Source organism: Engystomops pustulosus, chromosome 2, assembly GCF_040894005.1.
Source record: "Engystomops pustulosus chromosome 2, aEngPut4.maternal, whole genome shotgun sequence".
In the NCBI taxonomy this organism is placed as follows: Eukaryota; Metazoa; Chordata; class Amphibia; order Anura; family Leptodactylidae; genus Engystomops; species Engystomops pustulosus.
In genome coordinates, this window is record NC_092412.1 from 93,592,413 (window position 1) to 93,619,390 (window position 26,978).

The window sequence follows — 26,978 nt, forward strand, 5'->3', positions numbered from 1 at the left end:
TAAAGGTCAAGGTTAGGTTGCTTGTTGTTTTAGACAATTTTTTGTTGCAAAAAACATTTCCAAATCCAGAGGATAGGGCCTAGCTTGCTTATTGGTGGGGGTCTCGGTGATGAGACCCCCAAAGATCACGAAAATGAGGGGTCCGATGGGGTCCTAGGAACCTCAGTAGGACCCCTCGTCACTCTCTGAGATTAATGGAGCATGACCATTCTGCTCCATACATCTCAATGGAGCTGACGGAAATAGCTGAGCACCGCATCACTGAGATGCAACTTAGGCATTTAGAATTATAATAAAAGAACCTCCTGAAGAACATTGTTCCTCATCTTCTTATTAGCACGATAGTCGTCATGCTCTATCAATGGAAAAACAAACACAATAAGGTTTTTCCTTTATGATGTACCTAAACAAAAACGGCTTGGAAGCTTTTGCCCCATCCTGCCATTGACAGAATGGCTGGCTGTAGCAAACACAAGGTATTTCATAGCTACGCGTGTTTGTAGCCCATTCACGTTCTACAGGCTGTCATAACCAACGCCATGGGGAAAAAACCCCTTAGAAGTAATGATTACAGACCATTATGAGCTGTGTAGTGCACTGAACTGTTTTACAATCATATAATCACCATTATCACAAGTCATTATGACCCCAGCAGTTTGTTCGCACTGGGATGTGTGTTTGTGGAGGATGTCTTTGTTACATCTGAACAAGCTGTATAGATGGACTCCTTACTGTACGTGGCCCTGTTATATGTGATCTAGGTTCCCAAGCTCAAGTTTAACTATACCACACCATAAACATATTTTGCATTTTTCCTGCTAACTTTTTCTGTGACATGAAAGGCTTGCAAACTTAGAACAATTATTATATAGTTTCTGTTTTGTGTTGAGACATTATGGCAACACAGATTTCTAGACAACTGTATTCCAAAAGCATATACATATGTTAGACAAAGGGAAGCATGGCACAAATGTGAAGCAGCTGGCCGGGTGACAAAAATGGCTGAGACACTGAAGAAACCTGTAAACCAATGTTACTTGAAAGTCTTTGAGTTGTCGCATGTACACTATAGGAATGTTTTGACTCATGTCATTTTCATTGTGCTTATACATCATATCATGAAAAGATTCAGTCTGAAAAGGAGCCATTGTGTTAATACCGTAGATGGTGAACACCTGCCACAAACAGATACTGTATAGAGACTTGGTTTTATTTCAATAATTCTTGTCATTTTAAGCGCATATTTTGCATCTTTACTTATCTCTATCAATATGTTATTCATACCAGAGCTCCGACTCGAGACAGCAAGTATATAGCAGAGCGAAAAGTTTTCTGTGATTGTCAACATTACCTGCACAAAATAAAGACATCAAACCCCCCAAAGGCTTAGCAAGACCTCCCATACCACTGTTATCAAGATGTTCATTTCTATACAACCCTTACATTTATTAGCCTCTTGCCATTCTGCCCTCATCTCCATAGGCATTGACATAGATTGCTTTTTGTCTTGCGCAACTACGTTTGAGGGTCCCAAAAGAAATTCTTATAGTTTTAGAAATGTCCTCCTTTTAAATATAATTCTATTCTATAATTTGATCACCTCATTATACCCAAAAATTGGGAAAATTATGTCTATTTGCCCAAGCAAAGCCAATGGGGGCTAGGAGGTGGGCAAAAAGCTATTTTAGCTATATTAAAGCTATATTAAAATATAAAATTAGGAGAATCCTAACAATGTCTCTTTGTGCTTTGCAAATGTGTTGCAGTGGCTCTATAGTTACATATGGGATGAATAAACAATGTTATATTAAAACATATATGATCTAATGTGATTTCATTAACCTGGGAAAACCCTTTAAGCATCTATGGATTTTACTGTTCTAGTACTGCCACTTCTATAACTATTTCATGGGAACAATGTGACACAAAGCCCCAGCCTTACAGTTCTACATAAGTGATGGATACCACCAAGCTATTTTTGCTGATCCCCTAAGAAACATACATAGCTCCCATGAAAAATGGCAGAATTTGGAGAGTAAAGCCATTAACAGGTATGTTCCAAGTTTTGAGAAATCTCAAATTGTATAGCAACCACACAGATAAAAAGCAGGTCTACCAGTTGCTCAAACATAGAAGCTCTTAGTTTTGGCTCACGGACAAGGTTACCCGGTAGAGGACTATTCTCCATCATGGCCATATGCCCTAATAAAGCATGTAGACAAGTGTTGCTTTCTTTGGTCAACCCTTTTGATAACATAGAGAAGATAAATGCTATTTTATGTTCACAAACCTATTTCTTTATTTCTAAAGATTAATGTTCCATCTATCAAATCCCATTAAATTGCCAAAAAGAAAATAAGAAAATAAATCAATATTTAGTTCCTGACTATAGAAGTGTTAGTACACGTTAGATAACCCTCCTCCTACAATTTAAAATTTCACTTGTAATTTTTCTTTAGTGGTGAGCAGGCTACTAGCACTTTACAACTGAACAATTATGGTAGAAAGATGACTGGTACAAGTATTTAAGAAATTAACATCTATCAAAGAGATGCAACTTTGCTGATTTACCTGAGGTTGTGTAGCAATGATGTCCCCATGCACCATTATCATTATATAACATATATATATATATATATATATATATATATATATATATATATATATATATATACTTATTTAGTTGATAAAGACACTTCAGAGTAAGGCTTCCGGTGACATGTTGACCAGTGACCTTATTATCACTGAATGAGGTCAAGTTATTGAATTATTACAGAACCCCATTAAGATTGCGCTAATTTCAGTGATGCCTAATTGACAGGTGCCCTGTTACGTCTGTTATAGAAAGTACTAAGATGGTCTAATTGTTATTGATTAGGTATTTACATCCCCATTAATTCTGGAATATGACTTAATACATCCATCTTCAGCTTTTGTATTTTCTTGCCATGATTCTGTCATGCTAATAATAGCAGGGCCCATAGATCTTGTGGTGTCTTTCACTTTGACATGCCTTAGCTCTAGGGGTAACCTTCCTGTTCACTTTTAAAGTGGATGGATGATAGATGGCTGACAATTGCATGTTGTCCTTACATCCTTCAATCACTTTCTTGATTGAACTTCCACAAATAGAAACTCTGCAGGGGTTATGAATCAAGATGGTGCAGTTTGAGGTCTAAGGTCCCAAATTCCATATGAATTTGGGAAATTGAACTGCTAAACATCTGGAGAAGCGGAAGGATAAGATTATAAAAGGTTTGGTAACTACTTTATATGAACATCAAATGAATACTCCTAATTGTCTTGTGTAGTTTTATACATTACTGTTAGGAGCTATGCTTTTATTTATTATTTTGCTTGTTGTATGAAGAAATATATTTGCATATAAAGCAATAATTTAATAATTATCAATTAAAATTTAAATGTGTTCACATTCTGTGAGTTGATACAATTCGTTGAGAGAAAAATGGGGTAAGTAAATCATTGCACTACATTCGTAATGTATTGTACTTCACTACAGTTGGTTCATTCACACCAACTCATTTTTTTATTGATTGTGTTCTGTTTTGTGTTTTGGTTTTTTTTTTTTTTTTTTTTTACATACATGGCCACTATGTGGTTTTTGATCTGACAAAGAAGCCAATCAGGCATTGAAACACGTGCTATCTTTAATCAAATATTTAATAGAATAAAATATGAATCCAATTCTGTCTCCATTATGGATGTAACACGTCTATTTATTTACCCCATTTTTCTCTCACTAAGTGTATCAATTCTACTGGGTACTCACCCAGATTGGGGCTAGACACTGCAACAACCTCTCACCCATAACCATTTGACAACACCTCTGTGTACACTTTTTTAGGCGCCTGGCTCAATTGTCTCTCTTAAGAATGTTCTGCTATCTCCACATTAAGTGAGTGATAGAGATAATCCACTGGCTCTGTATTAGGTTTAATAAAGGTTGGATGGTGATTGTAAAATTTGGATTATGATGGTAGCCTCTCTCCAGCTCTGAACATGAAGAATCGTGGTCTTTGTGCTGGGACCTTGGTGCACACAGAGAAGGCTCTGAGCGCCACCCCAAAAATATGTGTTAAAATTTTCACTTGCCAAATTTTCTATTCACATGGCCACAGCAAGTTTCAAACCCTTAAACAGAATCTGTCAGTAGAAATTGAAGTAATAAACCACTACGAGAAAGTTGTCAAGCAGATTAACACCTTCCAGATCATGTTTTCTTCATTATTATGGTATGAGTGTGGTAGGATCATAAAGCTTTTAGTACTGGAGTCAAGATCTCTTAAACTCCAGAGTACCCTCACATCGGCCTCACAACATTCAGGTAGTGGTTGACTGGTCAATTTCTCCTGACAGGTTCCTTTAAAAATGTGGCACTAGGCATTGTTTTGTTGATGCAAATTAAAACCGATTTAGTTTAAAACAGATTAATATTCCCCAATGTATATATAATAAATTGTTCTTAGCTGAAATCTCCACCCCTAACAGAACTATTATATGTCATGTATAATATCGGCATACTCTTGTGTGGTCCCTTCATGCAGAATCTGGGTTCACATCCTATTTTTCTCCTATGCTGTAAGGGTACACTGGGTGTTCTTACAACAATGGGCAAAGATGTATCCCACTGTGTGCAAATACTTTAGGATACATTGTCCTCTTCCTCTCCAACCCCCCTGCAAGTGGCATTGGCAGTGATTAGCCAAAGATTGTCTTCTGCTGATATTCACGGTGTGTCCCCCAGTAATGTTATTTTCTTTATGTGGGCACTGACTGCACTGTGAGGTGCACTGACTGCACCTCCCAAAATGTAAGCTCAGTGGAGGCCAGGGGTGATGCAGTACTTTGCATCCTTCCCCCATTGCTTCCACAGATCATATACATCGATCAGCAAAAAAGAGCAGGATGAGAAAATGTAGCTTGCTGCATCTTTCCGTCCTGTGTTTTCTATCATATACAATGGGGCATATTTATCAGGACGTTATTATCACCGCGTCGGCGCACTCGCCTCTGCTGCCTCCTGATGCATGCCGCTGCAAACTCCATCACGAGCTCCAGCGTATAATAAGTATGCCCCAATGCCTGTATACTGTGTATACTGTGCAGGTATAAGCAAAACAGATACCTCCATCTGCCAGTATATGTCTATGTATATGCTCAGTGTATCTGTTGTGTACGCTGAGCACATACATAATACAACGTGAATGTAGTCTTACTCTTACACTCCTATACCTCCTTATCACTGCAGTTTGACAACTTTGTGAATTTCTTATCTTGTTTATGTCTAAAAGCTTGTAGAAATAATATAACTATAATGTTTTTATCAGCATCATTGCCAAGTAAAGTCAAATAGGTACATTTTGCAGAAAGTTGCGTTTTTCATTCCCATATAATAGCTTACTTCTGTAGTCTATTTTCTCCTGTAATTTTCTGTCCTTGCTGAACTGCAATAAACTTCAATGAAATTGTCTCCACTTGATACAGAATATAAGATAATACATGTTTAAAGGACACTGCGCTCCCATCATGTGCAGTCAGCTCTAATTGATGATATCACCCAAGGCTGTGTGACCACTGTCAATTAAACAGGAAGTGTGCATCTCTCTTTCTTCTTTACCGTGCTAAGATGAAGGAGGTAGTTAAGTTTCTAATCACCCAACCTGAACATTTCCTTAAAGGGATGCTGAGAAGTACTGTATGTTTTCATTTGAAGTGACATTCAGTTGCAAATCTTCTAGCTACACATTGAAAACATCTGAAAATCTACATAACAAAACAAGGCTGTAAAGAAATGTAAATTGCTGAAGGAGTTTTGTTTCAGAAGGAGAGAGAAAAGAGAAAGAGACCTCTTGTTTCTTGGATTCTAATCTGAGATTACAAGGAACAATTTCCAGTATGATCAGAATGACAGTAGGTGTACAACATTATTATTAGATTATTTAGTTTCCTTATTATTGGTGTATGAGTTTGTAAAGCATTACGCATAAAATACAATGGGAGTATTTTTCATTGACTTTTTGGTCTAAAAAACTGCAGAAAAAATAGCAAAGGGGTTTTATTGCAATTTTTTTGGAGTGTCCTTTTTCCGCCACTCAGAGAACCCCTGCTAGTGAAACGCTGTGTAACGCTAGATATATGACTTGCATTTTATTTAAATAATTGCAAAAAAATTACAAGGTCACTCCACTCCCCTCCTGGTGTATGTCCACCTGCGATTATTTTACTCTTCTTGTGAATATTTAGCAATTATTTAAAAAAAAAAACATCCCAGGCCCTGCTGAGAGATTTTACAGGGCCAATGTTACCTTAAAAATCTGAAGGGCAGCGAAGCTCCGAAGACAGACATAGAACTGTTGCAAGAAACCTGCCTAATTATAAATAACCTCCAATGAGTGCATACTGCAATCCTGATTTTACACAGGGTACACAGCAATTTTTTAAATAATTTTTCACAGCATCTATACATTGGGGTATTTATAAAGACTGGTGCATTGTCCCTGCAGAGGTACCAACATGTGTGAAAAGTCGCCGGCTGCAGCAAGTGCACAGGTGGAGGGATGTAACACCCTACTCCCGGCCGGTTGCGTCCTCCGCAAGGCCAGCCACACCCCCCTTCACACGCCTTCATGCCCCACTAGCCTGAAGGTGGTGAATTAGGCTAAATAATCGCAAGTGCGCAGACACCCTGATAAATAAGATAAGTGTCTTAATAATAAATTGTCATAGTCCAAGACCATCTAGTATAAATCTGCATCTCTTATTAGTTGATTTCGTTTATGCAAGATTTATGTGCGTTGTTGTCTTTACTCAGGCCAAGTTGCTTTTAATTTGATCAAATACTGTGTAGACTATATGTGGCCTTAAATTAGCTATCACTATCCATTGCCCAAGAATAATCTGTGTAGGGAAAGGAAATATTAATTTGCACCTAAATGGGGTTCAGGCTGTAGGTAGTGCATAAGTGCGGGACAAGAACACTCCATGCTGGCCCACTACACAGCCCAGCACCAACCCATTCCCTGCCCAACTGGCCTGGGGGCAAAGTAGTCGCAATTCCCAGCACTGGGTCAGGAATTGCGACTAAATCAGACATAAAAGCTTTTGATAAATCCCCCCTATCATATATCTACTTTGTTACCCAATCACTTCCCAGACAATGACAAACATTGGTGGCTAATCCCACTGTTAAGGCAACATTACAAGCCTCCAGTGCTTCCCTAATTATACCACCCCTAGGGCTACATCCTGGAAATTCTGTCCTGCTTGTACCTAAATACTACCTGTTATATGTTGCCAAAATACCTGAAAAATAAATCCAAATTGAAGTAAAGTTTTGGGTGTGTTTATTTGTAAGCAGCAAGTAGTGATGTGGATTTTTTCCCATAAAGGAAAGTATTTATACATAGAGTAAGGTAAGTTGTTTAGCTATGGAGAGGGGTAATGAATGAGTCACAATGATTCAGATGACAGATGCCAAGAATTAGCTCACTAATGCTAAGTCCACAAACATTGCTTTGCCTCACCACAATATTTTTAAAGGTGTTTTTTTTTCAGAAATTGACTGTCTAAGGACCAGGTGCTCCCCTAGGCAAACATACTAGTATTTCACCTATTGAGAGCTGCCTGAGATCTACTCAGGTTACAAATAACATGCCTTTGGTCTTTAGTGAGATCAAAAGGACTAACTATTGGTAGCAATTCACACCATACTGTGCAAAGTCATCTAAATCTCCTTTCTTAAACTGTAATGCAATAATGCTTGTTATTCTAAACTGCCCGTCCTCCCATCAGATGGCAATTTGAATAAATAGCAGTCCCTGTTTCATGCTGACAATTATCTTACTTGTTTAGTAGAGTTAAATGTGTGTCTGCTCCGGTTCTTTTTTTTTTGTGCAGATGGAATGAAGGAAAAAAAATCATAGTTCAAACCCATTATGATGTAGAACGCCCATGAATGATTCTGATTAGACTAGAAAAATGGTTCCGAATTGCTCTTATAGCAATCATATACTCATTTAGCGCCAAGATTGAGGACAAATCAATGAATCTCATCAATTTACAGTTTTATAAAAGCTGATGATAGGCTTTTTTTCTATGACAATTTATCTTGGAATAGTAGACAAAAGAACAATCTATTGTGGCTAGCGGGAATCCCACAGATAAAATATGAGCTTAAATATTCAGCAACAGAAGGATAAAACTTGTTGTTTTTTTCTTATTTGAGCGATAATCCAGGGAAAAAAAAATCATTATTTAATTTTTTTTCTATTGATGTAAACTCCTGATGGCAACAAAACATGACCAGTTTTGGCATGGTTCCCACATGATCTATTTTGACATATGTACATCATTTAGAGGGAACCCTTACTAGACTCCCTTTTCTGAGTCAAAGAAGAGTTCCCCCCTCCCCACCCCTCACTCCTCAGGAGCTTACAAAGAGTGACTCTCACTGAAACTTAATGGGATATGGACATTATTACCACAAGAACCATCAATTGTACAAAACTCTTCCAGTAATTACAACATGTAAAGTTAAAGTTAAAGGGGTTGTCCACTTCCAGCAAATTATTTATATGGTTTGTGTAAGGCAAAGTTATGCAATTTTCCAAAATAGTTTTTGTATCAATTTCTCGTGGATTTGTATACCTCTGCTTGCTGTCCTGCTATAAAAGCTTCTAAGTTAATTACAGTGGATAGAAATCATGGTCATGTGATGTCACACAGGTGCATGAGCCATTATTATCACAGAGGGTAATCAGATATGCGATTATAACGGCTCATGCACCTGTGTGACATTACATGACTATGGACAGATTTCTATCCACAAGAAGTAAACACAGAAGCTTCATATACATGAAAGCAAGCAGAGTTCTAAAAAACCATAAGGAATTGATACAGAAAGTATATTGGAAAATTGTATAACTTTTCCTTAGACAACAATTATTTGCTGAAAGTGGACAACCCATTTAATGAGTGCAAATAAACAATTTTAGGTAGGTTGGCAACCCACTGATGAAATTAATTAATTAATTTTAGCTCATTGGTAAACCCATTAAAATGGAGTCTAAGGTAGTAGTCCTAAAGATCTGTGTAATCATACCTTTACTGGCAGTGTTGTTAGTAGCAGAAGAACTGTGAAAATAAAGTTATTTTTTAGGGCTGTGCCTGGACCTGGTGCATTGGGGGCATATCCTCCAATGAGATCTTTGCATTGAGCTACTCCACAGTCCAAATATTTAAAGGTTCTATGTATGAATTAACGGGCAATAAAGTTATTAAGAAAATCACATATAATATTTAATGTGATTATTTTCTAGTTGTATAAATAGTTCTGGGTTGGACTGGGCTGACAATATTTGTGGCTATAAGCACATACAGTTTGTCATTTTTATATATCGCTCTTTACATTCATACAAAATTCTAAAAAGCTTAACAAAATTTTTTTAAAACATTGATAATTAAATAAATATTGCCTAGCCATAATCCTGACTATATACTATCAATTATGTAATTAGAGAAGTCAAGTTTTTTCTCTTTTTTTTCCATCAACAGTGTTCACCTCTATGAGTCAGCGGCATGCCAAAGCCATCTATTTTGAGGAAAACATTGGCACACAAGGGGCCTTGTATTAGTGGTTAAAGTGTCAAGCTTGAATAAATTTGCTTGCAGGTTCATTTCCTGAGTGAGTCACTTAAATTCCTCCTGATCTTAGCTACATGTATTTATCTTTATTCCACAGGATGTGCTATAGAAGCAAATATGTATCTGCATCTAAAAGGTAAAGCATCTTAATTCAAATGTAAACTTTTCATATATTTTTGGAGTAACAGCCATAACTCTTAAGAACAACATTTTATAAATAGATATGTTCAATAAAATAGCTAGTGTTGTGGCCAGATTATTACTCTAAAAAATATAGATTCATTTATAAAATCAACATATTGCTTTTGAATATGAGTATGCCGCCATTTTGAAATATGATCTATCATCTTGTTGTCTGTGTTAGTTCTCATTCACATGAGCGTAACAGGAACCAATGTATGTGGGCGCACCATTTGTGGAAGCTCTTTACGGGGAAAAGTAAAAAAAGTAGATTTTTGAAGGTGGGGTGTAATAAATGGAAGTGAAAAAAACCAAAAAGGTTCGTTAAGGGGTTAAACAGTGTGTGTTGGATGTTTCCCAATGTATTCTTTGAAGTGGCTTCTTTCACTGTATCAAGATCAGTTTTAAAGCCAATACAAGTAACAATGATATATGTAAGGCAGATTCTAATATGCACAAAATGTCATTGTTGCTGCATATTCTGCGTTACAGCATGAAGTCTACAATTCCATGGTAATATGCTGTAAATGTCAGATTTCTTTTTCTAAAGAATCAAACTGGTTAAGCTTTCAGCTAATAGGTCTTTGGGATAAAATAACATTAGCCATTCCCAGATGACAGTCAGTTGACTTTATCCTCAGATATTTAACATTGGATTACAGAAATTGTCATTACTCACAAGACACAATGGACCCAGAACTAATCAAAATCGTTGGTTTATGAAGACATTTGTCTCATGTCTATAGTCAGATTTAAAATTATAGTTTAGAGATTTCTTGACTGTGATGAATTGCCCTGTTCTTTTCTAGAATGTTTGAAAAATGTTCTGGAAAACTTCATATTTTAAGTTTGACCACAAACTTAAACTCCCAAAACAGACTGAACAAAAGTATTTACATATAAACACTTAAAGGTAATAGCCTTAAAAAGAAAAATGGAAATAAAGTATCACAATATTGACCCAGGGTCGGACGGACATCTTGCTTTTGTGTCTGAGGTTGCTCTTTGCCTCTAGGCCCCACCCTGCATTCCAGGATGAGCTCACACATATACACACACTCACTTCTTGCCAGCCAGCCAGCTCTTGAGGAGAGTAAAGCTACAGCTTAGATAAGATCTTTATCTGGGGGAGGCACAGCAGATCTGACAGTATGTGAGATATAGCAGAACTCTGCATGTTATGGCTGTGAGCAGTCATGTGTAATACACATGTCATGGATCTCATCATCTCTCATCTCTGATACGTCTCATCTCTTTTTTTACGTCTGAGATACTAGTACATAAACCTGTACACTGATAATCTAACCACATTTTTAGCACACAGAACTAGAGGAATCATGAATTGTCTGCTTAGAGAGCTAAAACAGCAAAAAAACAGAGTAAAATTGTAAAGTAAGGGGCTAAAAATGATCTTTATTGTGTAAACATAACTAGGGGATTGAAATGTGACAATTTTCTTTCATGGGCAAACACCTTTAAGTCTGTAAGTTCTTGCCCTTGATTGCTTTGACTCCTGGAATTGTCTTTTCTTTTTAGAACTACTTGGTAAAATGTACATAATAAAGTATCATTTGGTCAATGTTATATTCCGTTCCAATACCAAGACACCATTGGGGTTATCAATTATACATTTGTTTCAGCGAGTACACTGGTGAGGGAAAGGAAAACCCCACGCTGGCCTCACCCTCTTCGCTGTGAAAATAACCGCAAATTCTAGTCATACACTAGCATTTGCAATTATTTCTGGGCTTTTACATCAGTGTTCTGTCGCAGAAGTTCCCATATGTTTATATTGTGTAAATGCACATGATGATATTGCATACATAAACATTCCACAAGGCATTACGGTAAGATTACCTTAAAAGAGTTGATACATCTGTCACCTTTAGTAATACTACACACAATGGTGAAACAGTACTCAGATAATAATGCAACATATGAATAACACAATAAGGTGCAGTAGAGGTGTAATGCACACAGTATAGGAATATTGCTAACCACACCTTATAGGGATGAGCCCTCCAAGATGTTGACCACATAAAAGATGGTATTACTGCTACTCCACGTACATCCATGTATGTTTTTTTTTTTTTTAAGAAATTTTTTTTTTATTGAGACACAATTAAGATCCATTACAATATATTGCGTGTCATGCGCTTCTTCTTTTTTTAACATATAAACATAACTAATTTTACAGTGTTTCTTTTATCCGAGTCTTCTGTGCTGCTCAAGCGCAGTACCCAGAAAACCACGGTTACATTGATATTGTTGCCTATCATCATTAACAATAAAACAAAAAACTAGTGAGGCCTTAGCACAGTTAGAAAAATTAGCGACAATTTGCCGTACAATGTGATAAATAAGGGTTTTTTTTTGTTTGTTTTTTTTTTTTTTTAATTGAGTAGTAGTTTTATTAGTCCCAACACATCAGTAGCACCCCAGTACATTGTGACCATAGGCAGCTAGATAATACAGCGCTTATTATAACACACAATATTAAAATCACATTTTTATTATATAATTTTCTCCCCTATCCCCTACCCACGCCCCCTAAGACTGGTGACCCCCGCTCCCACAGTAACCAACATTTTCACTCTTTTTTAAATATCATATATGACTTTTCATGTTTACCTTAAATTACGAGACTCTATTCTTTTACATCAGCAGTCATCTGTGTCCACAGGAGACTCATTCCTTAACATGTAATCCACTTTTTTTTCCCACTCTTGAATCCCCGGTGGATCTTTGTTTTTCCAGTTATTTAATATCATCTTACGTGCCATTAATAGACCTTTCATAGCATTTCTTATACCAATTTTTGTGCCAATTACACCTATCTTAGTTCCAAGAATGCAATTTTTTACCTCATATGGAACTATGCATCCACTTCGTTCTTTTATAGCTTCTATTACTCCTTCCCAATATCGTTTCAATTTTGGGCACCTCCACATCATATGTATTATGCCTACGTCCACAAGATCACACCTGGGACATCTTTCCTTTTTTTGGCGTCCAAATCTATTCAACATTTTTGGGGTGTAATGGACTCTATGTACTAAAAATATTTGAGACACAATATATGATAAATTCCGTGTGGTCTTTTTAATCATATTTAGAGAATCTTCCCATTCTTCTTCCAATAAATCCGGAATATCTTTTTTCCATTTTTCATAGCAGTATTGGGCATTCCCTATTAATATATTACTATCCAATACTTTGGATAGTTTTGACAGCATACCCTTTGGCCTATTGGGCGCTCTTATTACATTGAGAAGGGGGTGTTGTACATCCTTAAACTCCACCCTAGCTAATGACGCTCCGAAGGCACGCACCAGCTGGGCCCACCACAACCAATTCCCTTCTCCAATCCCATATTGCAGTGACAATTCCTCTAGTGTTTTAAACCTATTATTCTCTATTATTTGGTGTACAAATCTCAACCCTTTTTCATTCCAAAATTTAACCCCTTCCATCGGGGCTAAAGTCCAAATCCCTTCTCCCCAAAGTGGTGTTTCGTGCAGAAAACTATCCCATCCTAAATCTACTTTTATTTTATCCCATATACCTTGCATTAAGTTGAATAGGGGATAGTGTTCCCTTAGCTCTCTTTTCCCAAAAACTCTCGTTTCCAATAAACTCCATATATTCAAACCCTTAAGATAATCATAATTTTGCCCAAGTGTATATATGATTTTCCCCATATCACAATCAAAAATATTCTGTAGTTGCGCTGCAACAAAATATCTACCAAAATCAGGGACCCCCAAGCCTCCTTTTTCACACGGTGCATATAATTTTTTTAAGCTTATTCGTGGCTGCTTACCCCCCCATATTAGATCCCTTATCATTATTTCTAGTGCCCTAAACCCTTTTTTGGATATCAATACTGGGCTGTTTTGCAGAACAAAGAGGACCTGTGGCAGTATTACCATTTTACACAAAACTAGCCTTGCAGCCATTGGTAAATTCATTTTTTTCCATATATTCACCTTATGTCTAACTTTAGTTAACATAGGCTTAACGTTTAATTTCATGTAATCGTTTAAATCCTTGCTGATTACAATACCCAAATATCTCATTTCTGACACCTCTAATAATTGACCTGGGTTTTGAATTTCCTCAGTCAGGGGGCTTAATGGAAGATAAGAGGACTTACCCCAGTTAATCCTTATACCCGACATGCTCCCATGCTCTTCTATCAGGCTAATGACCGATTGGAGCATTGTACCCGACTGATCTAAAAATAGGAGCATGTCGTCTGCGTAGAGCTGCAACCTGTCCTCTTCTATGCCTCTGACGAATCCCCTTATCAGGTTGTTCTCTCGCAGATAACAAGCCAGGGGTTCCAACGCCAGTGCAAATAGCAAGGGCGATAATTGGCACCCCTGCCTTGTCCCTCTGTATAGGCTCAATGATTCCGAGGCCCTACCATTAATGCACACCCTAGCTGATGCTCCCCCATACAAGATTTTTACCAGTCTTGTAAAATAGGAACCAAAGCCCATCCTACCGAGCACAGCCCAAATGTAGTCCCGCTCGACGAGGTCAAAGGCTTTGACCGCGTCCAGAGAGACCAACGTTCTCCTACCCCCGGCTTCACAAGGCGTCTGTAGGTTCCACCACGTGTTCAAAATATTGTTGCGGACCGATCTCCCTGCCATGAATCCCGACTGATTTTCATGTATCACAGTAGAACTGACCCTCTGAAGTCTTCTTGATAATATTTTTGCCAACACCTTGTAGTCAGTATTCAGCAGGGAGATCGGTCTATACACCTCCAGTTCTTGTGGGTTCTTCCCTTCTTTACGCAACAGGACAATGAGGGCCTCCCTCATGGACTCCGGTAATACCCCTTTATCCATGGAATAGTTGTAGACATCCAAAAGTACTGGCAGAAGGAGTTCAGAGAATTCCAGATATACCTCCGGGGGAATCCCATCAGACCCTACCGCCTTCCCTTTAGGTAAGTTTTGCAATGCTTCCCGCATCTCATTAAGGGTAATTGGGCTGTCTAACATTGCAGCATCTTCACTAGAGATTTTTGGTATAGAAATATCAGCAAGCACTTCCCCTATTTTTCTTGAGTCGACCCTAAGCTCGGAGGTATATACCTCGCTAAAATATTCCATAAATTCTTTCCTTATATCTATTTGGGATGTTAGCAATTTCCCATCCCTTGCTCTTATTACACTTATTATTTCCCTTGGTGTCTGATTCTTGATTATTGATGCCACTCTTTCCATTGAGGTATAATAGCCCCCTATGGCCCTCCGCGTCTGTCCCCTCGCTACCCGGCTCGCTCTTTCCATGCATAACAGCCTCAAACAGTCCTGAGCCTGTGCCCATTGATTATTGTTATCTTCAGTTGGATCTGCCAAAAATCTTTTTTCGAGTTCCATTACCCTGGATTTAGCCTGCTGAAAATTTATATCCCTATTCTTTCTAAACCTCGTGATACAACCTCTAATCGACCCCCTTATGTATGCCTTCAGTGCATCCCAGCTTACACCCTCATCCTGCAATGCACTTCCAATTTCCCAAAAAGGTTTTTATATCCTCCTCAATTTTTCTTTCACCCTTGACCAGTTCAAAAAGAAAGGGCTTAATTTTGTAAAATATAATCCCTGTGGTATCACTGTTCACCAGTGTGAACCACACCGGGGAATGATCTGAAAGTCCCCTTGCCCCAATACTGATTTTTTCAATGCCACAATACCCTCTCTCATTTGTCAGTATTAAATCAATTCTAGACAGGGTGCTATGTGTCTTGGAGTAGCATGTGTAGCTACGTTTAGAAGGGAACCTCTCTCTCCAGACATCCCGAAGACCTATCTCCTTTAGGGTTCTGCCAAATGAAGTTAATTGACTGCCTAAGCGGGTTGAGCCTTTCCTGTTTCTATCAATATTCTCATCCACAACTTTATTAAAGTCGCCCATCCAATATATTGGGATATTATTGTATCTATTGATCTGGTTCCAGATGTCCAAGAGTAGATCCCCTGGAGCAGTAGGAGGGAGATAAACCCCTACCAACACTACCTCACGTTCATCCAATAGACAGTGTAGTATAATATATCTGCCCTGGGGGTCCACTCTCAACATAAGTTCTCGGAAACCAGTGCGTTTATTAATCATTATACAGACTCCCCGTGCATATGATGAAAATGTAGAGTGGTAATAATGACTTAACCAAGCCTTCTTAATTTTTTGAGCGGATTCTTTCAAAAGATGATTCTCCTGTAGACATACAACATCTGGTTGGTACGAGGAACAAAAGTCAAACACTGCTTTATTTTTTAACCTATTATTCAATCCACGTACGTTCCATGAAAAAATTTTAATCATAACATGCAGTCATTTTCCCTATCGGGTTTAGAGGTCACCAGTCGATTCCCACCCTCCCTCCCCCCTTCCCCCTTCGAATGCCCAGGCCATACTATCCCTGAGCTCATTGCATATACCTCTGCTAAGGTTGAGCTACCTTCGGGCCGTGCCTCTTAGATCTTTAAGACCCTCTCTGCCCATTCGTTTGCTTCTGTAGGGTTTTCAAAGAACAAGGATTTCTCTTCGTAAATAATTTTAAGTTTTGCCGGGTATATCAGGGAGTACAAAATACCTTTTCCCCTCAGCCTCTTTTTAAGATCCACATAACTAGCCCTCTTTTTTTGAACTTCTTGGGGATAATCTGGGAAGATCATAATTGGGGCGGAGTTGTATTCCAACTTCCCCATTTTTCTCAGGCTTTTAAGTATGTTGTCCCGGTCCCTTGGTGAGAGAAGACACACCAGTATACTCCTGGGAGGAGCACCAACTGCACGTGTCTTAAAGGGAACCCTGTGTGCTCTATCTACAAAAAATACCTTGGTGCGAATTTCGTCCGAGAATGTCTTCTCTAACCAATTAGATATGAAACTTGTCATATCTTCCCCTTCAGCCCCTTCCGGAAACCCTACTATTCTTAAGTTATTTCGTCTCGACCTATTTTCAAGGTCTAGAAGTTTTTGTTGAACCAGTTTTTCTGCTTTTTCTAGTTCTTTCACCCTTTTTTGTATATTAACTGCTGAATCTTCGATTTTATTTATTCTACTTTCAGTTTCTTCCACTCTTCCACTGAGAGTATTTATTTCAGCCCCGATGGCATCTATTTTACTTTTCATATTTCCTATTACCTTCAGCACTTCTCCTACTGCCAATGTACACTGCATAATCTGTGCAGAAATATCCTTAAGAGATAAACTTTCTCCACTCATTGGCAACTCTCCCGCCCCCCCTGCAACAATTTCCTGTTCTGTCTCTAACTCAGGAGACCCGTCACCTTTGCCTTTTTCTTCTGACTTCTTTCCCTTTTCCTTTACTGATCCAGGGGAGTGCAAGAATTTATCTAGCTTCCCCTCTTTTGACTTCGCACCTGGGGAGAGCCCCCCTTCTGATAATCTGCTCTTCATCCCCGTTTTGTTCTGCCTCTTACTACCCATTCTTCTTCCCTCCCTTTCTCCTTCCCCCCTTCTGGGGAGGTAACAAAAGCTGGTATGCCCAGTACTCCCTCCACCTACAATTTACATATGACCATATAATATGGGCGGTATACCATCAGTTAGTTGTTTTAGCCCTTCTTTACCAGCTCTCAAACCGACCCCTTACATATATAGTTGACGGGTAATACCGCGCGGTTCTTTTAAACTGCAAAAACAACAAGAGAAGAAAAAGGAAACAAACAAACAAAAAAAAAAAACGCAACCACAGAATAGACACAAACGGCTCACTCAGTCCAACTTCGCCAGCGTAGGGGTGCTCCGATTTATACCCCAACAATATAGGACATCACCAGCACAGGACACCGCTGGTCTGGAGCTGCCGCAAGACCTATGAACGGGCAACTGTCCCAGTTCAGAAAACACCGATTTTTGCGAATTAATTATATACGTAATCAATTATAAGAACCGAGTCGTCCCAGCACAGACATGCGACAGTTCAGATTAGGCGAGGCAAGATATTGCTTAATTGCGTTAGTTACAAAGTCCAAGCATTCTTGAGCAATGATACATCAGTGCGAGTACAGAGAAAAGCAAAGTCAGATGGTTAGTTGCTTAGTTAGATACACAGTTCTGATCAAAAAGACGCATCCATACAAAGAGCCTCAAAGTTGGTTGATTTAGATATAAGGCCCGGGGTTATAGGAGCCAGACCATACACATACTGATAGAGTTAGTCAAGTTAGCAGATAGCACCACCAGCAAGCAACAGGTCAGACTTCTGGATAATAGATGAAAGATGAAAAGGTAGATTAAGATCTTGCCAAGGTTAGTTCACTTAAGTATAGAGCCAGAAGTCAAAGGAACCAGTCCATACACATATTAATAGAGTTAGACAAATTGGCACCGCAGGAGGCAGCAGATCAGGCTTTTGGATGATAAACGAAAAATAGGTCAAGATTAGAGATGAGCGAACATACTCGTCCGAGCTTGATGCTCGATCGAGCATTAGCGTACTCGAGAAAATGGCAGCTCCCGCCGTTTTGCTTTTTGGCGGTCAGAAACAGAGCCAATCACAAGCCAGGAGACTCTGCACTCCACCCAGCATGACGTGGTACCCTTACACGTAGATAGCAGTGGTTGGCTGGCCAGATCAGGTGACCCTGGGATAGACTAGCCGCTGCCCGCGCTGCTCGGATCATTCTCTGTCTGGATGCCGCTAGGGAGAGAGCTGCTGCTGCTCAGGGAAAGCGTTAGGGTGTTCTATTAGCTTACTGTTAGGCAGGAGTGATTCTAAAAGAACCCAACAGCCCTTCTTAGGGCTACAATAACGTTATATTTTTTTTTTATTTGCAGCTAGTACCATATTGTGAGGAATTAGCAGGGGGACTTGCTACCGTTGTGTTTAGCTCTTAGTGACACACATATCCACCTCAAACACCAAAGTGGGAAAATTTATTAGGGGTTTGAGTAGAATTAGGCACAGTCTGCCAGTTTCTTTTTATTTTACGTTTATTTTTTTCATAACTCAGCGTCATCTCATCTGGCATAGTAGTGTGCTGTAATACTTGGCTAGAAAATAGCCATAGGAGAATACAAACGTCTTAATTACGCCTACAGTAGCGTTATATATATTTGATTTCTGGTTGATCTGCTGGTGGCTGTACTTGCTGCAGTGCATCTACTATCAAATTGGGAGCAATTTGGAGTCAGACTTGCGACCACTGTGTTTTAGTGACGCACATATCCATCGCAAAGACCGAAGTGGGAAAATTTATTAGGGCCCGGGGTTGTATTTCAATTAGGCACAGTCTGCCAGTTTCTTTTTATTTTACGTTTATTTTTTTCATAACTCAGCGTCATCTCATCTGGCATAGTAGTGTGCTGTAATACTTGGCTAGAAAATAGCCATAGGAGAATACAAACGGCTTACTTACGCCTACAGTAGCGTTATATATATTTGATTTCTGGTTGATCTGCTGGTGGCTGTACTTGCTGCAGTGCATCTACTATCAAATTGGGAGCAATTTGGAGTCAGACTTGCGACCACTGTGTTTTAGTGACGCACATATCCATCGCAAAGACCGAAGTGGGAAAATTTATTAGGGCCCGGGGTTGTATTTCAATTAGGCACAGTCTGCCAGTTTCTTTTTATTTTACGTTTATTTTTTTCATAACTCAGCGTCATCTCATCTGGCATAGTAGTGTGCTGTAATACTTGGCTAGAAAATAGCCATAGGAGAATACAAACGTCTTAATTACGCCTACAGTAGCGTTATATATATTTGATTTCTGGTTGATCTGCTGGTGGCTGTACTTGCTGCAGTGCATCTACTATCAAATTGGGAGCAATTTGGAGTCAGACTTGCGACCACTGTGTTTTAGTGACGCACATATCCATCGCAAAGACAGAAGTGGGAAAATTTATTAGGGCCCGGGGTTGTATTTCAATTAGGCACAGTCTGCCAGTTTCTTTTTATTTTACGTTTATATTTTTCATAACTCAGCGTCATCTCATCTGGCATAGTAGTGTGCTGTAATACTTGGCTAGAAAATAGCCATAGGAGAATACAAACGTCTTAATTACGCCTACAGTAGCGTTATATATATTTGATTTCTGGTTGATCTGCTGGTGGCTGTACTTGCTGCAGTGCATCTACTATCAAATTGGGAGCAATTTGGAGTCAGACTTGCGACCACTGTGTTTTAGTGACGCACATATCCATCGCAAAGACCGAAGTGGGAAAATTTATTAGGGCCCGGGGTTGTATTTCAATTAGGCACAGTCTGCCAGTTTCTTTTTATTTTACGTTTATTTTTTTCATAACTCAGCGTCATCTCATCTGGCATAGTAGTGTGCTGTAATACTTGGCTAGAAAATAGCCATAGGAGAATACAAACGTCTTAATTACGCCTACAGTAGCGTTATATATATTTGATTTCTGGTTGATCTGCTGGTGGCTGTACTTGCTGCAGTGCATCTACTATCAAATTGGGAGCAATTTGGAGTCAGACTTGCGACCACTGTGTTTTAGTGACGCACATATCCATCGCAAAGACCGAAGTGGGAAAATTTATTAGGGCCCGGGGTTGTATTTCAATTAGGCACAGTCTGCCATTTCCTTTTTTATTTTACGTTTATTTTTTTCATAACTCAGCGTCATCTCATCTGGCATAGTAGTGTGCTGTAATACTTGGCTAGAAAATAGCCATAGCAATAGGATAGCATCGTTTGGTTTTAAAAACTAAAAAACACAAAAAAAAAAACACAAAAAAAAAAAAAAGTTAAAAAAAAAATACAAGTTATAACTCTCATTTTCAAAATGTTTAACCCGAGGGCTAGGGGTAGAGGACGAGGGCGGGACGTGGGTGTCCAACTACTGCAGGGGTCAGAGGCCGTGGTCCTGGGCGGGGTGAGACACCACCTGCTTATGAGGGAGCAGGGGAACGCCGCAGAGCTACACTCCCTAGGTTCATGTCTGAAGTTACTGGGAATCGTGGTAGAGCACTGTTGAGGCCAGAACAGTGCGAACAGGTGATGTCGTGGATTGCCGACAATGCTTCGAGCAATTTGTCCACCAGTCAGTCTTCCACGCAGTCCACCCATGTCACCGAAATCGGCACTCCTCCAGCTCCTGCACCTCAGCCTCCTCCCCCCCAGTCTGCCCCCTCCCAGCAAAATTTGCCATTTGAACCGGCATACTCTGAGGAACTGTTTTCTGGACCCTTCCCACAGTCACAAACCACTTGTCCGGTTGCTGATGAGCAATTTTCCGATGCCCAGGTTTTCCACCAGTCGCAGTCTGTGGGTGATGATGACCTTGTTGACGTAGTGGAAGAAGTGTGTAAAGAGGTGTCCGACGATGAGGAGACACGGTTGTCAGACAGTGGGGAAGTTGTTGTCAGGGCAGGAAGTCCGAGGGGGGAGCAGACTGAGGGATCGGAGGATGATGAGGTGACAGACCCAAGCTGGGTTGAGAGGCCGGGTGAACACAGTGCTTCTGAGACGGAGGAGAGTCCTCGACCAGAACAGGTTGGAAGAGGCAGTGGTGGGGCCAGACGGAGAGGCAGGGCCAGAGCTGGTGCATCAGCGCCAAATGTGTCAACTAGTGAAGCTCCCGTGGCGAGGGCTCCTGCGGCGAGGGCTAGATTTTCAGAAGTCTGGAGGTTCTTTAAGGAAACACCGGATGACCGACGGACTGTGGTGTGCCACATTTGCCAAACCAGGATCAGCAGGGGTTCCACCACTACTAGCTTAACTACCACCAGTATGCGCAGGCATATGAATGCTAAACACCCCACTCAGTGGCAACAAGCGCGTTCACCTCCGGCCGTGCACACCACTGCTCCTTCCCCTGTGTCACCTGATAGTCAGCCCCCTGCCCAGGACCCTGCCACAAAAACCCCATCGTCACCTCCACGATCCTCCACAGCATCCACCAGCGTTCAGCTCTCCATACCCCAGACGCTGGAGCGGAAACGCAAATATAGTGCAACCCACCCGCACGCCCAAGCCCTTAATGTGCACATCTCCAGATTGCTAAGCCTGGAGATGCTGCCCTATAGGCTAGTAGAGACCGAGGCCTTTCGCAGCCTCATGGCGGCGGCCGCCCCTCGGTATTCGGTCCCCAGCCGCCACTACTTTTCCCGATGTGCCGTCCCAGCCCTGCACCAGCACGTGTCAGACAACATAATCCGTGCCCTGACCAACGCCGTTTCTGACAAGGTCCACCTGACCACGGACACGTGGACGAGTGCTGCCGGGCAGGGCCACTATATATCTCTGACGGCACATTGGGTTAACTTGGTGGAGGCTGGGACCGAGTGTGACCCTGCGGCTGGTCATATACTGCCGACGCCGAGGATTGCGGGGCCTACCTCGGTCCAGGTGTTTGAGGCCTACTATGCCTCCTCCTCCTCCCACCCCTCCTCCACCTCCTCCTCCGAACGACCATCCGTGGGCATGGCGCCATCAGTCGGTAGCTCTAGGCACAGCAGCAGTGCCGTCGCTAAGCGACAGCAGGCGGTGCTCAAACTGCTGAGCCTAGGCGATAAAAGGCACACCGCCCAAGAACTATTACAGGGCATCACGGCGCAGACTGATCTGTGGCTGGCACCGCTGAACCTGAAGCCAGGCATGGTTGTGTGTGACAACGGCCGTAACCTGGTGGCGGCTCTGCAACTCGGCAGACTGACACATGTGCCATGCCTGGCCCATGTGTTAAATCTGATAGTTCAGCGTTTCCTCAAGACATACCCCAATCTGTCTGATTTGCTCACGAAGGTGCGCCGCATCTGTGCGCATTTCAGGAAGTCCAGCACAGATGCTGCCACTCTCAGGGCAGCGCAGCGCCGCCTCCAACTGCCCGCTCACCGACTGTTGTGCGACGTGCCCACGAGGTGGAATTCAACACTGACCATGTTATCCAGAGTTTACCAGCAGCGCCGAGCGATTGTAGACTGCCAGATGTCAACTTCCACCAGAACTGGTAGTCAGGTCAGTCAGCTTCCTCAAGTCTACAATGAGGAGTGGACGTGGATGTCTGATATCTGTCAGGTGCTGAGTAACTTTGAGGAGTCAACACAGATGGTCAGTGGCGATGCCGCCATCATCAGCCTCACCATCCCGCTGCTTGGCCTGTTGAAAAACTCTCTGGTCAGCATGAAGTCGGAAGCTTTGCGCTCCTCACAAGAGACAGGGGAAGAAGATTCCCTTGTTGATAGCCAAAGCACCCTTAGGTCTGTTTCTCAGCGCATATCGGAGGAGGTGGAGGTGGAGGAGGATGAGGAGGAAGAGGAGGAGAATGTTGGCGAGACACAAGAGGGGACCATTGTTGAGTCCTACACTGTTGAGCGTGTATGGGCAGAAGAAGAGGAGTTGGAGGAGGAGGAAATGGACAGTCAGGCCAGTGAGGGGAGTGAATTCTTACGCGTTGGTACTCTGGCGCATATGGCAGATTTCATGCTAGGCTGCCTATCCCGTGACCCTCGCGTTCAAAGAATTTATTCCAGCACCGATTACTGGGTGTTCACTCTCCTGGACCCACGGTACAAGCAAAATCTTTCCACTCTCATCCCTGGAGAGGAAAGGAGTGTGAGAATGCATGAATACCAGCAGGCCCTGGTGCACAAGCTGAAACAGTATTTCCCTTCTGACAGCGCTAGCGGCAGAGTGCGTAGTTCTGCGGGACAAGTAGCGAGGGAGAGTAGGCGAGCAGGCAGCTTGTCCAGCACTGGCAAGGGTACGCTTTACAAGGCTTTTGCCAGCTTTATGTCACCCCAGCAAGACACTGTCACCTGTCCCCAGTCTCGGCAGAGTAGGGCTGATCTTTACAGAAAGATGGTGAGGGAGTACGTAGCTGACCATACCATCGTCCTAAATGATCACACAGCTCCCTACAACTACTGGGTTTCAAAGCTGGACATGTGGCACGAACTGGCGCTCTACGCCTTGGAGGTTCTTGCCTGCCCTGCCGCTAGCGTCTTGTCAGAGCGGGTTTTCAGTGCAGCTGGTGGCATCATCACCGATAAGCGTACACGCCTGTCGACTGACAGCGCTGACAGGCTGACGCTTATCAAGATGAATAAAGCATGGATTTCTCCTAATTTCAAATCTCCAGCAGGTGAAGGAAGCTCAACCTGAATAATTTATCCACTCCTCCTCCTCCTCATTTTCCTCCTTCTCCTCCTCTTTCTACAGTAAAGCAGAGGAAACTGGCTGTTTTTTGACAGGGCCCACTGGCTCTAGGTATAGTACTTTATGCATTTAATTTTTCTGGAGGGCCACCGACACGGTCCTCTGTTTTAAACAATTTTTGGGAGTGCCACATACAGGCACTCAATCTATTCAATTTTTCTGGAGGGCCACCTTTCCGGTCCTCTGTTTTAAACAATTTTTTGGGACTGCCACATACAGGCACTCAATCTATTCCATTTTTCTGGAGGGCGACCTACCTGCTCCTCTGGTTTGAAAAATTTTTTGGACTGCCACATACAGGCACTCAATCTATTCCATTTTTCTGGAGGGCCACCTACCTGCTCCTCTGGTTTAAAAACTTTTTTGGACTGCCACATACAGGCACTCAATCTATTCCATTTTTCTGGAGGGCCACCTACCTGCTCCTCTGGTTTGAAAAATTTTTTGGACTGCCACATACAGGCACTCAATCTATTCCATTTTTCTGGAGGGCCACCTACCTGCTCCTCTGGTTTGAAAAATTTTTTGGACTGCCACATACAGGCACTATCCAAATTGAATTGTCTCCATAGCAGCCTCCACACGTTGTCTCCATTGCTACCTCCAAAAGTCGTCCATATAGCTGCCTCCATACATCGTCCCTTTATCAAACGAGGTTTGTCAGGCCGAAATTTGGGTTGTTTTCATGGATTCCACATCAAAGTTGTTAACTTTGTCGCCACCCTGCTGTGTTATCCACAAAATACACTGGCAAACTTTTACCATTTACGGATATTATTTCAGCGCTTCTTGCGCATCTGTTTACATTCCCCTCACCCGCCATATCCTAAACTTATAAGAACGCTACTACACTTGATCTTATACAAAAGGTTCTTAGAAGTGCTGTTTGGGGAGTAGCCTAGAGACAGGGGCTTGGATTGGCGAAAGCTCGCCTAGCAGCGGAGCGCCAGCTCCATGCGCATCATGCGCTTCTTGCGCATCTGTTTACATTCCCCTCACCCGCCATATCCTAAACTTATAAGAACGCTACTACACTTGATCTTATACAAAAGGTTCTTAGAAGTGCTGTTTGGGGAGTAGCCTAGAGACAGGGGCTTGGATTGGCGAAAGCTCGCCTAGCAGTGGAGCGCCAGCTCCATGCGCATCATGCGCTTCTTGCGCATCTGTTTACATTCCCCTCACCCGCCATATCCCAAACTTATAAGAACGCTACTACACTTAACTTGGTGCAGGCTGGGACCGAGTCTGACCCTGGGGCTGGTCATATACTGCCGACGCAGAGGATTGCGGGGCCTACCTCGGTCCAGGTCTCAAAGGCCTACTATACCTCCAAATCCTCCCACCCCTCCTCCACCTCCTCCTCCTCCGAATTACCATCCGTGGGCATGGCGCCATCAGTCGGTAGCTCTAGGCACAGCAGCAGTGCCGTTGCTAAGCGACAGCAGGCGGTGCTCAAACTGCTGAGCCTAGGTGATAAAAGGCACACCGCCCAAGAGCTATTGCAGGGCATTCCACATCAAACTTGTTAACTTTGTCGCCACCCTGCTGTGTAAGCCACAAAATATACTGGAAAACTTTTTTCATTTACGGATATTATTTCAGCGCTTCTTGCGCAGATGTTTACATTCCCCTCACCCGCCATATCCCAAACTTATAAGAACGCTACTACACTTGATCTTATCCGAAAGGTTCTTAGAAGTGCTGTTTGGGGAGTAGCCTAGAGACAGGGGCTTGGATTGGCGAAAGCTCGCCTGGCAGCGGAGCGCCAGCTCCATGCCAAGAACCAACTAACATAGTTTTAACTGCAGTACCTTTAATCTACTACTAGTTCACTGCCTCCATACATCGTCCCCTTATCAAACGAGCTGTGTCAGGCAGAATTTTGGATTGTTTTCATGGCTTCCATGTTAACTTTGTCGCCACCCTGCTGTGTAATCCACAAAATATACTGGCAAACTTTTATCATGTACCAATATTATTTGAGCGCTTCTTGCTCACCTTCTTTGGTTCCTCTCTGCTACCCATTGGTTTGAAGCCTGAGTCCATTTAGGGTATGTCGCCATGCCACTCTCTAGCCTTCCGCTGCTGCCGCTGCCTCTGCATGCCGTCCCCTATAGTGTCAGGGTCAATTATTGGATGTTTTAGATGCTATCTAGCTTCATTCTGTCACTCTGTCATGGCCATGCTGTTGCCCATAATTTTGGCATAATGGTGCGATTAAGCAGCCTCAGAGGCATCCATGCATGCTGCCCCTGCTGTTTCCTGTCCATTTCCGTGGTGTTTCCATCCTTTTCTGAGGTTCCCAGGTGTTTGGCCAAGCTTCCCTGTGCAGAGCCTTGGTCCCCTTGAAAAATGCTCGAGTCTCCCATTGACTTCAATGGGGCTCGTTACTCGAAACGAGCACTCGAGCATCGGGAAAAGTTCGTCTCGAATAACGAGTACCCGAGCATTTTAGTGCTCGCTCATCTCTAGTCAAGATCTTACCAGCCCCACACCAGACAAGGCATCCAGTCCTGGTTGTATTTGAAGGAAACAATCATCCCTGGCACGGTTCAGGAGTTTGGGCCAATCAACAGGTAGCTGTGTTCACACATTGTGGCACTGTGGCACGCTGGCTTGTCCTCGGCGATTCAGCTGAGTGAGGGGCACCCTGCATATACACATACACGGCACCCACCCGCCCAGCCCACGAATCCAGTTATGACCCTGGACTGATTTCCAGCAGCAGCATCCAACCGTAGTCTCCAATGAACAGGTTGCGGTATCCTCAGACTGACCTCCTTACTGTGGGCTGGCAGCAGCATAAACCCACGCCAACTATCATGGGCTGTGTGCGAGGCGGCTCACGTATCTCCGGCATCAGCAGGCATCAGCAGGTTACACCATCTCCACATGCGATCCGGGTGACCGCTGATAGCAGAGGGAGGCGGTGTTCCGGCCCGTGGATCGCTCTCCCCCCAGCGTTG

The 26,978-nt window shown here is 42.0% G+C and overlaps 1 long non-coding RNA gene across 1 annotated transcript in view; it reads left to right on the forward strand.

Annotated features, from left to right (window-relative positions):
* The first annotated feature begins 5,689 nt into the window (after positions 1–5,689).
* LOC140116562 (uncharacterized) overlaps positions 5,690–26,978 on the forward strand; it is a 92,280-nt gene continuing 70,991 nt past the window's right edge. Inside the window, exons 1-2 of the long non-coding RNA XR_011852819.1 lie at positions 5,690–5,931; positions 9,761–9,799. This is a non-coding gene — a long non-coding RNA (uncharacterized lncRNA). The remainder of the gene's footprint in view (positions 5,932–9,760; positions 9,800–26,978) is intronic.